This window comes from Oncorhynchus clarkii, chromosome 1 (genome assembly GCF_045791955.1).
Source record: "Oncorhynchus clarkii lewisi isolate Uvic-CL-2024 chromosome 1, UVic_Ocla_1.0, whole genome shotgun sequence".
NCBI classification, from domain to species: Eukaryota; Metazoa; Chordata; class Actinopteri; order Salmoniformes; family Salmonidae; genus Oncorhynchus; species Oncorhynchus clarkii.
Genome location: NC_092147.1, coordinates 40,463,963 through 40,474,470, shown reverse-complemented (window position 1 = coordinate 40,474,470; position 10,508 = coordinate 40,463,963). Strand labels below are relative to the sequence as shown.

At 43.5% G+C, this 10,508-nt stretch overlaps 1 pseudogene; it reads right to left on the bottom strand.

Moving 5' to 3' along the window:
* Positions 1-3,437: 3,437 nt before the first annotated feature.
* On the bottom strand, positions 3,438-10,412 carry LOC139392797 (protein adenylyltransferase SelO-1, mitochondrial-like; annotated as a pseudogene).
* Positions 10,413-10,508: the final 96 nt, after the last annotated feature.

The following is a 10,508-nucleotide window of genomic DNA, read 5'->3' as shown; positions in this document are numbered from 1 at the left end:
TTCAGCATCATGACATATAATTTCCATATCAATTCATAAAAAACAATTTATCCCAAGAAATTAAACAAAACCATTGCTCATGATTTCCTTGGCAAATACAGTGCCTTGCGAAAGTATTCGGCCCCCTTGAACTTTGCGACCTTTTGCCACATTTCAGGCTTCAAACATAAAGATATAAAACTTTATTTTTTTGTGAAGAATCAACAACAAGTGGGACACAATCATGAAGTGGAACGACATTTATTGAATATTTCAAACTTTTTTAACAAATCAAAAACTGAAAAATTGGGCGTGCAAAATTATTCAGCCCCCTTAAGTTAATACTTTGTAGCGCCACCTTTTGCTGCGATTACAGCTGTAAGCCGCTTGGAGTATGTCTCTATCAGTTTTGCACATCGAGAGACTGACATTTTTTCCCATTCCTCCTTGCAAAACAGCTCGAGCTCAGTGAGGTTGGATGGAGAGCATTTGTGAACAGCAGTTTTCAGTTCTTTCCACAGATTCTCGATTAGATTCAGGTCTGGACTTTGACTTGGCCATTCTAACACCTGGATATGTTTATTTTTGAACCATTCCATTGTAGATTTTGCTTTATGTTTTGGATCATTGTCTTGTTGGAAGACAAATCTCCGTCCCAGTCTCAGGTCTTTTGCAGACTCCATCAGGTTTTCTTCCAGAATGGTCCTGTATTTGGCTCCATCCATCTTCCCATCAATTTGAACCATCTTCCCTGTCCCTGCTGAAGAAAAGCAGGCCCAAACCATGATGCTGCCACCACCATGATTGACAGTGGGGATGGTGTGTTCAGAGGGATGAGCTGTGTTGCTTTCACGCCAAACATAACATTTTGCATTGTTGCCAAAAAGTTCAATTTTGGTTTCATCTGACCAGAGCACCTTCTTCCACATGTTTAGTGTGTCTCCCAGGTGGCTTGTGGCAAACTTTAAACAACACTTTTTATGGATATCTTTAAGAAATGGCTTTCTTCTTGCCACTCTTCCATAAAGGCCAGATTTGTGCAATATACGACTGATTGTTGTCCTATGGACAGAGTCTCCCACCTCAGCTGTAGATCTCTGCAGTTCATCCAGAGTGATCATGGGCCTCTTGGCTGCATCTCTGATCAGTCTTCTCCTTGTATGAGCTGAAAGTTTAGAGGGACGGCCAGGTCTTGGTAGATTTGCAGTGGTCTGATACTCCTTCCATTTCAATATTATCGCTTGTTTAAACCTTGGGAAATCTTTTTGTATCCAAATCCGGCTTTAAACTTCTTCACAACAGTATCTCGGACCTGCCTGGTGTGTTCCTTGTTCTTCATGATGCTCTCTGCGCTTTTAATGGACCTCTGAGACTATCACAGTGCAGGTGCATTTATAGGGAGACTTGATTACACACAGGTGGATTGTATTTATCATCATTAGTCATTTAGGTCAACATTGGATCATTCAGAGATCCTCACTGAACTTCTGGAGAGAGTTTGCTGCACTGAAAGTAAAGGGGCTGAATAATTTTGCACGCCCAATTTTTCAGTTTTTGATTTGTTAAAAAAGTTTGAAATATCCAATAAATGTCGTTCCACTTCATGATTGTGTCCCACTTGTTGTTGATTCTTCACAAAAAAAATCAGTTTTATATCTTTATGTTTGAAGCCTGAAATGTGGCAAAAGGTCAAAAAAAGGCACTGTATTTAGTTGACAATGGCAGTTTTGAAGCTTTCTGGAAAATGTATGCAATACATAGAATGTTATCATGACCTACACGATGCAATGTGGTGTAGTAGTATTTGTGCAATGAAGCACCAAATGGTCAGTGTTACAATTGCTATGACATTTACAACATTGACATTTATGTTATGCGTTATACTTGTGTATGAAGTCCTTTGTGGCTCAATTAGTAACATTATGTGACTCATTCTGTAAAATTCAGATGATATGTAAATCATGTACATTCCCTTTCACACACATTATTTGGTACATAGAGGTGATACTCCAAGTCTCTTGGACTCAGATGGGTCATTGTAGGACTGGACGTCTGGGCTGTCGTTCATAACCAGACAGCCAATAGGCTACACAGATCTACAGAGACATCTGTATAAAGACTACAAATCAACTGAACACATGATATTTCCATAAATGTAATTATCACTTAGATCAAAAAAAGGTGTCATTTCAGATTTCTGGAGTTGTACTTTGTGAAATGTGCCAAAACTCTTAACACATCCTTACCTTGCATATCTATAGGCTGAGTGGTTAACATAGGAGCATCTTACCTCATTAAAATGTACCTTCCGTGCCATTACCCACCCAAGTAAAGAGAGTATGAGGAGAGAGGTATAGGTAAACAAAGGAAGAAAAGACAGTGACAGTTTCTATTGTACATATGGGTGGGTAGACTGTCAGGGAAGGGTGATCAGAAGGGAAGATCAGGTGACACAAATTTCATTGGCCCAAACTTGGGGGCTTGCTGTCATAGGGAACACACATTTGGGATGCTGCCGCTTCTGCCACCTGCTGCTCCATCTCTCCCTGCTCCTCCACCACCCCTTGGTCCAGCCAACTCAGTTGCTCCAGACCCGGCTGGGTAGAGAAAGTATTTTTCAGAACCTTCAAGAGCCGCTGGACCTATGGCACAGAGAGATGGGAGAAAGATCAAACTATGAGATGGAAATCCAGAGAAGCAAGTTAAGGGAAAGAGAGTATGTTTTTTTCATTGTGAGAATGCTTCTGTAATGGTGACATCATTGCTTGGAATAACACTAATGAAAGTTAAGAGTGAAGCGGTATTGAAAGTTTGGTCCCTATTACAGAATAATGAAGAAAACATGGATCGGCGCCTGACCTCAGAGAAGTCTCTGTTCTCGGCGGACTCTATTGTATTCTGGGTGATGTAGTTCCTGAGGACGTATTGTGGGTTGGTGCCGTTCATCACTTTCACCCTCTCCTCCTGCAGTGCCTGGACGGCCCTTTGGCCCTTAACCAGACGCTTGCTGCACCAGTCACAACACAGAGCTGGATGACTCAGACAAAAATATCTATGACTAAAAACACCTCTAGTGCAAACACTAGACCAAACCTGCTCTTTTCCATGCCTTTAATTCCTCATGCTATATTTCTAGAGCAGGTGAGTGCTAGGGATATACACACTGGTGGTAGAGGGGTGAGTAAGTCACCTAGTGTCAAACACAGAGTATGAGAAAGAGGTAAGTATGTAACTAAGACTACATAACTTATTTCTGACCTGTAGGAGGTGACCCAGTTCTCTCTGTGCTTGGCCTCGACCTCCAGCAGCTCCTTCGAGCCACACCCAGCTTCATGGTCACCGTCCTCCGTTCCGAGACCATCTGGAACAGGGACGGGTTGCTCTGGGCCAAATGCAGTACCATGGTCAACTCACTGAACGGCGAGCGGTGTCTCTTAATGCAAAAAGTCAATAAAATTTGATTGCAAAACATTTTCTTTTAGAAGGGAGAAGCAGAGAGGAAGGAAAAATATTGTAAAAAGAGGCAGAGAGTAAAGAGAGACAATGCATTTGGAAAAATTTTAGCAAAATTATTAAATAATACAAAACAGAAATACCGTATTTACATAAGTACTCAGACCCTTTGCTATGAGACTCAAAATTGAGCTTGTGTGCGTCCTGTTTCCATTGATCATCCTTGAGGTGTTTCTACAACTTGATTTGAGTCCACCTGTGGTAAATTCAATTGATTGGACATGATTTGGAAAGGCACACACCTGTTAATATAAGGTCCAACAGTTGACAGCGCATGTCAGAGCAAAAACCAAGCCATGAGTGTTTGTGGTACCAAACTTGGCTTAACTCTAACCATTAGGCTACCTGCTGACCATTACCTGGATTTCTACAGAAATTGGTCAAAAAATGTGATCTGATCTTCCTCTAAGTCATAACAATAGAGACAGTGTGCTTAAACTAATAACACACAAATTGTATTTTTCTTGTCTATTTTGAATACCTAATTTAAACATTCCCAGTGTAGGTTGGGAAACATACGCGAACCCTTAGGCTAATGACTTCTCCAAAAGCTAATTGGAGTCAGGGGTCAGCTAACCTGGAGTCCAATCAATGAGACGAGATTGGAGATGTTGGTTAGAGCTGCCCTGCAATATAAAAAAAACACAATGTGAGTTTGCTATTCACATGAAGCATTGCCTGATGAGAACCATGCCTCAAACAAAAGATATCTCCGAAGACCTAAGATTAAGAATTGTTGACTTGCATAAAGCTGGAAAGGGTTACAAAAGTATCTCTAAAAGCCTTGATGTTCATCAGTCCACAGTAAGACAAATTGTCTATAAATTGAGAAAGTTCAGCATTGTTGCTACTCTCCCTAGCAGTGTCCGTCATGCAAAGATAAGTGCAAGAGCACAGCGCAGAATGCTCAATGAGGTTAAGAAAAAATCCTAGTGTCAGCTAAAGACTTACAGAAATATCTGGAACATGCTAACGGCTCTGTTGACGAGTCTACGATATGCAAAACACTAAACAAGAATGTTGTTCATGGGAGGACACCATGAAAGAAGCCACTGCTGTCCAAAAAAACATTGCTGCACGTCTGAAGTTCGCAAAAGAGCACCTGGATGTTCCACAGCGCTACTGTCAAAATATTCTGTGGAAGGATTAAAGTTGAGTTGTTAGGAAGGCACACACAACACTATGTGTGGAGAACAAAAAGGCACAGCACACCAACATGAAAACCTCATCCCAACTGTAAAGTACTGTGGAGGGAGCATCATGGTTGGGCTGCTTTGCTGCCTCAGTGCCTGGACAACTTGCTATCGTCAATGGAAAAATGAATTTCCGTGTTTATCAAGACATTTTGCAGGAGAATCAGTCAATTGAAGCTCAACAGAAGTTGGGTAATGCAACAAGACAACAACCCAAAACACATAGTAAATCAACAACAGAATGGCTTCAACAGAAGAAAATACTCCTTCTGGAGTGGCCCAGTCAGAGTCCTGACCTCAACAGAAAAAACTGTTTGCTTAGCAACTCACTGCTTTCCTGAAGACAAACAATGTATACGAAATGCTTCAGTCTGGATTTAGACCCCATCATAGCACTGAGACTGCACTTGTGAAGGTGGTAAACCTTTTAATGGCGTCAGACGAGGCTCTGCATCTGTCCTCGTGCTCCTAGACCTTAGTGCTGCTTTTGATACAGTCGATCACCACATTCTTTTGGAGAGATTGGAAACCCAAATTGGTCTACACGGACAAGATCTGGCCTGGTTTAGATCTTATCTGTCGGAAAGTTATCAGTTTGTCTCTGTGGATGGTTTGTTCTCTGACAAATCAACTGTAAATTTCGGTGTTCCTCAAGGTTCCGTTTTAGGACCACTATTGTTTTCACTATATATTTTACCTCTTGGGGAGATCATTCGAAAACATAATGTTAACTTTCACTGCTATGCGGATGACACATAGCTGTACATTTCGAAGAAACATGGTGAAGCCCCAAAATTGCCCTCGCTGGAAGCCTGTGTTTCAGACATAAGGAAGTGGATGGCTGCAAACGTTCTACTTTTAAACTCGGACAAAACAGAGATGCTTGTTCTAGGTCCCAAGAAACAAAGAGATCTTCTGTTAAATCTGACAATTAATCTTGATGGTTGTACAGTCGTCTCAAATAAAACTGAAGGACCTCAGCGTTACTCTGGACCCTGATCTCTCTTTTGACAATCATATCAAGACTGTTTCAAAGACAGCTTTTTTCCATCTACGTAACATTGCAAAAACCAAACATTTTCTGTCGAAAAATTAATCCATGCTTTTGCCACTTCTAGGTTAGACAACTGCAATGCTCTACTTTCCGACAACCCAGATTTAGTGCTAAATACGGCTGCTAGAATCCTGACTAGAACCAAAAAAATGTATCATATTACTCCAGTGCTAGCCTCCCTACACTGGCTTCCTGTTAAGGCAAGGGCTGATTTCAAGGTTTTACTGCTAACCTACAAAGCATTACATGGGCTTGCTCCTACCGATCTTTCCGATTTGGTCCTGCCGTACATACTTACACGTACGCTACGGTCACAAGACGCAGAATTTCCCTAGAATTTCTAAGCAAACAGCTGGAGGCAGGGCTTCTCCTATAAAGCTCAATTTTTATGGAATGGTCTGCATACCCATGTGAGAGACGCAGACTCAGTCTCAACCTTTAAGTCTTTTTGAAGACTCATCTCTTCAGTAGGTCCTATGATTGATTGTAGTCTGGCCCAGGAGTGTGAAGGTGAACAGAAAGGCACTAGAGCAACGAACCGCCCTTGCTGTCTCTGCCTGGCCGGTTCCCCTCTTTCCACTGGGATTCTCTGCCTCTAACCCTATTACAGGGGCTGAGTCACTGGCTTACTGGTGCTCTTCCATGCCGTCCCTAGGAGGGGTGCGTCACTTGAGTGGGTTGAGTCACTGACGTTGTCTTTTTGTCTGGGTTGGCGCCCCCCCTTGAGTTGTGCCGTGGCGGAGATCTTTGTGGGCTATAATCGGCCTTGTCTCAGCCTTGACAACCCCTCTTTTTACGCTACCACTACTCTCTGTTCATCATATATGCATAGTCACTTTAACCATACCCACATGTACATACTACCTCAATAAGCCTGACTAACCGGTGTCTGTATATAGCCTTCCTACTGTTATTTTCAAATGTCTTTTTAATGTTGTTTTATTTCTTTACTTACCTACACATACACTTTTTATTCCTCAGCACTATTGGTTAGAGCCTGTAAGTAAGCATTTCACTGTAAGGTCTACACTTGTTGTATTTGGCGCACGTGACAAATAAACTTTGATTTGATTTGAGTTGGTGGTTGAAGATATCCCTCTAGTGGTGTGGGGGCTGTGCTTTGGCAAAGTGGGTGGGGTTATATCCTGCCTGTTTGGGCCTGTCTAGGGGTATCATCAGATGGGGCCACATTGTCTCCTAACCCCTCCTGTCTCAGCCTCCAGTATTTATGCTGCAGTAGTTTGTGTGTCGAGGGGCTAGAGTCAGTCTGTTATATCTGGAGTATTTCTCCTGTCTTATCCGGTGTCCTGTGTGCATTTAAGTATGCTCTCTCTCTCTCTCTGAGGACCTGAGCCCTAGGACCATGCCTCAGGACTACCTGGCATGATGACTCCTTGCTGTCCCCAGTCCACCTGGCCGTGCTGCTGCTCCAGTTTAAACTGTTCTGCCGGCGGCTTTGGAACCCTGACCTGTTCACCGGACGTGCTACCTGTCCCAGACCTGTGTTTTCAACTCTCTAGAGACAGCAGGAGCAGTAGAGATACTCTCAATGATCAGCTATGAAAAGCCAACTGACATTTACTCCTGAGGTGCTGACCTGTTGCACCCTCGACAACTACTGTGATTATTATTATTTGACCATGCTGGTCATTTATGAACATTTGAACATCTTGGCCATGTTCTGTTATAATCTCCACCCGGCACAGCCAGAAGAGGACTGGCCACCCCTCATAGCCTGGTTCCTCTAGGTTTCTTCCTAGGTTCTGGCCTTTCTAGGGAATTTTTCCTAGCCACCGTGCTTATACACCTGCATTGCTTGCTGTTTGGGGTTTTAGGCTGGGTTTCTGTACAGCACTTTGAGATATCAGCTGATGTAAGAAGGGCTATATAAATACATTTGAACCCGATTGAGATGCTGTGGCATGACCTCGAGTGGTTCACACCAGACATCCAAAGAATATTGCTGAACTGAAACCGTTTGTAAAGAGGAATGGTTCAAAATTCCTCCCGACCGTTGTGCAGGTCTGATGCGCAACTACAGAAGACATTGAGGTTATTGCTGCCAAAGGAGAGTCAACCAGTTATTAAATCCAAGGGTTCACATATTTTTCCCACGCTGCACTGTGAATGTTTACACGGTGTGTTCAATAAAAACAAGGAAACATATAATTGTTTGTGTTATTAGTTTAAGCAGACTGTGTGTCTATTGTTGTGACTTAGAAGATCAGATCAAATTTTATGACCAATTTCTGCAGAAACCCAGGTAATTCCTTCCAAAGGGTTCACATACTTTTTCTTGCCACTGTATATACTGTATTCTATCCTATATTTATATATTAATTCCTTTACTTTAGATTTGTATTTTGTTATGAAATTGTTAGATATTACTGCACTGTTGGAGCCAGAAACACAAGCATTTTGCTACACCCGCAACAACATCTGCTAAACACCTGTATGTGACAAATTTGATTTGAGTATGTAGTGAGTCTCTCTCCCTACCTGTGTTGATCACTGAGCTCCTGCAGACCATGCACAACATCTCATCCTCTGGCTCTTCCTTCCTCAGCAGGCCCAGCTTCCTCCTCATGTTGCCCAGGTAGAAGGTGTTGTAGAGGGGCAGGTACTCATCCAGGACAGCCTCTGCCCGGCCTGGGGCAGCTCTGGGTCCAAGGCCTCGGCCAGACAAGCCAGGTTCCAGCGGCAGGCTGGGCCTGATAAGTGTAGCAGCCTGAGTTGTCTGAGGCATTGCAGATGAAATCAGGATCAAACCTGCAGACAAGGCGAGAGGAGGAAATAGACAGCGTAAAGCCAGATCCTTGTTGAAATAATGTGGATCTAAGATGATATTGTAGACAGTATGTCAGGTACTGTAAATTACTGTACCTGTCCATGAAGCCGTAGTGTGAGCCCCAGGATGCTCATGTTGTCTGTGTTGAGGACTCCATGGCAGAAGCCCACACACTGCCACTGGGCCACCAATACGCAGCATCACCTACCACCAAAACATGGACGCACACAGAGATGGGTCAGACTGGACGAGAAGAGTTGATTTGGGTCTACTGATTTCAGTCATATCATGCATAGGCGCTGGGTTAGGCAAAAATATTTGGGGATCGTATGCTGTGCTTTTGATCATCTTCATGAGGGATGTGAATGTGCATAACAATGCATAGTTAATCGCTAAACAATAGCATCTTACATGTTATTACTTTGTTAATACCATTTAGCATTAAAGAAGATAATGAATTAATAGCAGTGTGTGTGCGCTAAGGAAGTCACACTCTCACTGTATTAAGACTTCCTGTCACAGCAGGGATGAACAGGATAAGAGGATAGATAGCAGTGTCCTTGGCTACACAACAAAAAGGTAAAGGATAGAGAGAGCTCCAATGTAGGCCTAGAGTCTGCTTTGATACTGTCAAAAAGGATAGCCATATTCCTTCAAAAATCATATCAGAGCATTATTATACTCCCTATGAATGATTGATGCTTCACTGAATCTAGTGTCCATGATTACCTCTCTGAAGAATGACACATTCCTCTCCACTCTGTCTGTGTGGTTCTGCTGGATCTCTGGGTAGAAGCTCTATATGACATAATCCATCATCTGACCTCTGATCTCATCGTGGCCGTAGCTGGGGCCCTGCCAGCTTGTGTTCTCATCAGCCACCTTAAAGATCTCAAAGGACCCGAACCTGCACACAATGATCAGAGTGACACATTTCCATATTGTTCATGTAATTTTGTCAACTGGGAATCTCTCTACCAACACTTTGTTTTTAAACCTAATGCAGTGGCCAAGGGATAGGATGTATTGGTAACCTGATAAAGGTGGGTGCGATGCGGAGGGCAACAGAGCACCTCTCTTTAGTGGGGTACCTTCTGTAGTACACGTCTCGTACCACATTGCTGTCACCAGTGACCCTGCCCTGGTAGTGGGCACCCCCAGAGCGAACACCGCCTCACTGCACAGAAACTCTCTGATGCTGGAGCGCTGCGCCTTATGGCCGTCAGCTTGTCTGGGAATGAGAGAATTAATTATACAAATGTGTATTCATAATTCCATAGACTGTGCTTCCAGAATGTGCACTGCATATGAAAAAACAAACAATATATAGGCCAAAAGACACAATGCTAGCCAAAAACTGAGAAAACAGATTTCATTAGGTAAATAGTAAACAACAAAAAAACATCTGTCTAGTCATGTAATACTGTGTAAACTTCCCGACCAGGAGTAGGGAGTCAGACCAGCTCCCTTGACCTGAATCTCCCACCGGACACTGGGGTTCTCCCGGAGCAGCACTGGCCTCTAGTCAGCTGGAGCTTTAACTTCACCCAGATAGCAGGTTGCCCCGTCCCTCAGCTGTCCGGCGAACGAGCCGAACTGGTGACCGCAGTAGCAGTGCGCGGCAGGCTCGGACCCTGGCATTACTTTGGAGCCGCTCAGTTACTCTGGACCAAGGTTCAGAACCTTCGCGGCGTTCATTAGAGACTGCCACGAACCGATGCTTGACCACTACTGGCTTCGGCTTTACTCGGGAGAAACAGGCTCCTTCCAGCCTTCGCGGACCAGGCTCTTCTGATGTATCCAACAGAAGTTTCTTGAGTGCGACATTGTCAAACTCGAGGCGCTCGAGCGATGAACGACTGACCGCCAGACCCATGCCGTCCATCCTGACAGTGGATAAGTATAACAACGAAGACAATACCAGAGCGAAGAAAACTACACTGTGTCAGACGAAGTTTACAAGCAGCCATCAAACTAAAGG